This window comes from Egretta garzetta, unplaced genomic scaffold (assembly GCF_000687185.1).
Source record: "Egretta garzetta isolate BGI_Z169 unplaced genomic scaffold, ASM68718v1 scaffold16, whole genome shotgun sequence".
Classification (NCBI taxonomy): domain Eukaryota; kingdom Metazoa; phylum Chordata; class Aves; order Pelecaniformes; family Ardeidae; genus Egretta; species Egretta garzetta.
In genome coordinates this window covers 4983202-4987923 of record NW_009260022.1, presented here as the reverse complement: position 1 = coordinate 4987923, position 4722 = coordinate 4983202, and positions in this window count along the sequence as shown.

Here is a 4722-nt window from a genome sequence, read left to right as displayed (position 1 = left end):
GGAGCATTGTAAAGCAGGGAAATGAGGGCTTCAGATGTTTTGGAACCCTTGAAATTCTCTTTTGTGCCATCTCCCTGGTGCAGCTAGTGTTTGTTCTTGGCGTTATTTTGATGTTACATAATTGAGAAAAGATTAGGACCGCCAAATCTTGTGTTAAAAGTCGAATCCAAAAGAAAACGGAGCCTACCTGCTTCTCTTGGAAGTCAGCAAGGTGCTGGTAACAGAGAAGGGCTCATGCTGGGTTTTAGACGCAATGAAAGGTGAGCGAGGAGCGGAGTTATATGTGTTGGTGAAAGAGAAGTAACCTCTTCACTGCGCTAATGCCCGCTGAAACCTGTTCTCTTGTCCTGTCTGAAATCCGTTCTGGTTTCCAAAATAACCCCACGCTCCCTCATTTTACTACATGTCAGTGAAGAAGCTGTTAGAAAGGACAGCACGATTAATGGGTTGCTTTATATTTTCGCATCTCTTAGTTACGTTTAATAAGCCATGTTTGTTTAGATTTGAATGTGTGCACTTCACGATACCTCCCTCTTCTAAAAATAATTAAAAATTGAATGAAGTTGTTCATGACAGACAGGGGGGTTTGAAGTTATTACAATATTCTGAAAATAGAAAATGAACTTAAAATATTTGCCACATCTTCTTTAAAAATATGTATTCTATAACGTTTTATGTTTCAGCTTATTAACTTGTCTGAATAGTTTGTCTCTTCAGCTGTTTTAACTAATGTTCTTTTCACTACTGAAGCTAACCAGTTATTCCAGAGTAAAGCCACGTTTTATTGAAGGAAAGAGTAATCTGATAATCTCTGTTACTCCTGCCACTGGTGACTTGTGGTGACTGCCACGTTAAATACGTGCAGCCTGAGTTTCTCCTCAGTGGGTCGGTGCATTTGAGATGTACAGCTCCTAAAAACTTGTAGATACGCATAGCAAGTTTCAAGTGCTCTGTTTTTAAATAGAATTGTGATTTACCTTAAGCTAAGCACAGACTGTTTATGCATTTCGGCCTGCACAGGTGACTCCAGGTGCAATGTATCCATCCTAGGCCAATTTGCTATTTTGGGGGAAAAAAAAAAAGTGAAATCTGCCGGCATGCTCTTCACTGAGTCTCAGTGACCTGTACTCACTGGGGATGATGATGGTGAGTAGGAGGGGACTATTTGCTTCTCCAGGTGGAGAAGGGTGAGCAAACATGGTAGGCACTGGTCTTCCGAAATACAGAAAGCGGGGAACATTGCAGAGGAGGAGGAGGAGGAGGACTAGCCTTCCTCTTAACTTGCATTCCTCAGGGCCTAACAGCCATGGCATTGATGGCCTGTGTCTGGGACTAAACAGATGCTCGTGGAACAGGGAGATCACTGCTGCCCGCTTCCAAACTGACCGAAAATTGGGTGCCCAAGAACAATGTGGAGATGTCAGTGAAAGTGGCTGGGCGAAACGGTGGGCATGGAGGACCTGATGTTCCCACGGTGTGTATTTGAGGGGCTACCTCAGGCTCGCTGCAGGCTGGTCCCACAAGGGGTTAGAGTACAGGTTTCACCTCAGTCTCGAGGCAGAACCAGTTTGCTGTAAGATCCCCAAGGGATAACCAGTTTGCCTGCTGTGAGACTCCTGTGCGATGCAGAGCAAAGCAGGGAGAGAGCGCGCACGTGTGTGTGTGTGTGTGTGTGTGAGGAGAGGTGTGATCAGGAGATTTGCTTCTAAAAGTATGTTCCTGGTCAAATAAAAACATTTCTGTAGAAAAGTAAGGCCTTACTGCTGTCTGTTATTGGCAGCTTCAGCAGCAATATCTAGGTGATGTGCTTGGGCACCCCAATATGTGACATTTCAGACTGCTAAGAAGCACCAAGAAGAACAGAAATTTAACTTGTGAAGACTATTTGTACCCACGAATACCCCTCGTACGGTTTTCTGTCCTGATCAGCGTCTCCCGGAACAGCACAAGGGGAGCTTGGGCTTTCTGTGTGGATTAATCTCTCATATAAAACAGAATATTGTTCCCATGGTACATTACCTAAAGTAAAACAGACAGTGGGTGTGCTCATGTGGCCAGTGATGAGCTAGAAATACCCACCTGACTGCCTGAAACTCAGGTGTGTTTGCCTGGCTGTTGGAAAATAGAAGTAAACATTTTAGTAGGGTAGGAGCCACCAAGATGTAGCTGGCCATCTCTCAGATGCCGTTTGAGCATCTTTGGGGACAGAATATTCCACAGAGGACCTGAAGGATCTCTACATCTTCATAAATTCAGTGCTCTGGCTAGTACAGGTGGCAGGCTAAAACAAATACTTATTTTAGGTGGTTTCAGCTGTTCACTTCTTGCCATGAGATGGTACAGATGCTGAAGGTTGGCAAGGGTTCAAAAATGCTTGGATGAAGCCACAGGGGAAGAAAAAGGCGGTTGACTGGGGGGAAAAAAAACCCACACAAAATCATGTTAAAGGTATCACCTCTGCGGCTTGGAGTGTCCTTAAGTCACAAATTGCTGGATGCTGGGAGAAAAACTGGTATGTGTGCCTTGTGTCTGTCAGGCATCTTTGGCCACTGTCAAAAACCAGGATGCTGGACTGGGTGGGCCTCTGACTTGACCCAATACTACCATTCTTGCCTCTTCTCCAAAGCAACTTTTCTCCAAAGGCTATCCCCAAACACCAGTAAAGAGCATGATCTCTTTAATGCCCTTCCCAGTTCTGAGCTTTGATGAAAATCTTTCTTTAAAAAAATAAAAAAGTATTGCCCTAATTTCATGCTCATTTGCTCTTTTGACCGTGTCCAGCCCTGTAGGGGTGGTAGCATTACTGTAATTGTTTGAAATTATTTACCTCTCTTGAAGGATCCTTTCCACCTACCTTCTCCCCTTCATCGCCCAAGTTCCACCCCCCTGACCTCTTCCCAGATCACAGGGCCTGGTATATGCCAGAGTGCCTGCTTCGAAAACGCCATGGCGTAAGCCATGTTTTCCTCCCTTGTCTCCCACAGAACAAGTTTCCATCTGGAGTGGCTGTGCCAGAGCTGGGGTAGCTTAGCTGAGCACCTCCCGGCGCTTCACTGCTGCTGCCCTGGGCAGGGGCAGCCCTGCTGAGCGCCGTCTGCCCCAGCACCAGGCTCCCTGCCGAGCGGCAGCACCAGCCCCCGGGCTTTCAGCCTGGTGGCAACGTGCTCCGCTCCTCCTGCCTCTGTGCCAGCAAGCTGGCAAATAACCCTTGTAGCTTCAGAAGTATCAGCATCGTGCTTTCTTGGTGCACCGTTCCATGTCCTTGTGGCCGCCAGGCTTGCTCAGACCATCCTTGCAGAGCTGTGCTGGTCCTTCCCGTGGCGGTCGGCCGTGACGCTGCATGCCCCATTCCATTGGGTGGTTTTAACTCTCAGCGTTTCTTCTACCAGGTGCAGGGTAGCACCATAAAATTGCGTTTTGAAAGAGCAATGTGTGTGGCAAGGTTTTCAGTTTAAAAAATTTTAGGTAAATTTTAACATTTTCCTCCACTCGTGAACTCAGCTCACAGAGGACGAAGGGGTGGAAATCATTAGAAGTCAGTAATTGTTTAAAACTAATAATAACTTGTTTTCGTTTTTACCCCCCCTATACCAATTCCATATGTTTGATTATGCTAATCCACCATTTCACTTCAATTTAACCAGGAAAACCACTGGAGGCTTTGAAAAAAGAAATAATAATAATCAAAGTGGTGGTATTCATCTCAGTATCCCAACAGATTGAAATAGCGGTGTGCTGGTTTGGCTTTGAAAGTTTAAAGTGAATTCTGCATTTCAAGGCTGTCTTTGAAGCAGTTATTTCTTGGCTTCTACCTACAGGTAAGTGCCCATTCCCGGTGCATGGGAATAGACACACATGGCAGTGTGTTGCATATTGTGAAATAAGTTACATGTGTGTGCTTGCCGCCATAAAGCGATGATTTGGTAGGTGCCTGCTCATCAGAGCTCATTACGGCTCCGCGCAGTTACAGAATGCCTGTAGCGTTTTATTTGCTACATGCGAAATGTCTGTGCTCAGCGCAGAAAAAACTTTATAAACCATATAGAAAATAAGATCCATGGCTGTTGCAAGAGCACGTGCAACATGGAAGTTATCAAAGCGCGTTCACCCGAGTCTCAGAAGGTATGTGGGCCGGCAGGTCCAGGCTGGCTGAGCGGGAACACGGGGGTTTCCCTGCCCTTTGCGGCTCCGCCGCTGCTGTGGGAAGGAAAGGTTTCGGGCCTGTGGGGAGGAACTCTGCACAACAGGGGGAATGGAAAGGCTAAGACTGTATATGGGGTTATGTCCAAACACAGGTAAATAACACGCCAGGGGCTATCCCGGTGAGGGCCGGGACGGAAGAAGTACTCTCTGCAGCACAGAAGCAGCTCTGTGTTGATGATGTTTTTATCCCCAGGGACCCAGGCCCTTGAGCTCCAGCAGAGCCAGGTGCGGGTTGCGTTTTATGCCCAGGGACCCAGGCCCTTGAGCTCCAGCAGAGCCAGGTGCGGGGTGCGCTGGCACCGATCCCCCGCTTCGCCGCTGGCAGCACCCCCGGGTCTGACGCCACGGCTCACTTAAGCCTGGACTTGAAAGCACAGAATTAAATCCCTCTTATACTGAGTTCAGTTGCTGTATTTTGGTGAGCCTAAAGATCATGCAAGGAGGAAGAAAGGTTTGTGAGGGGGATTTGGGAAACCCATCTGTGAAGACCTTCACCACCTCACAGCCACGGATGCAGCG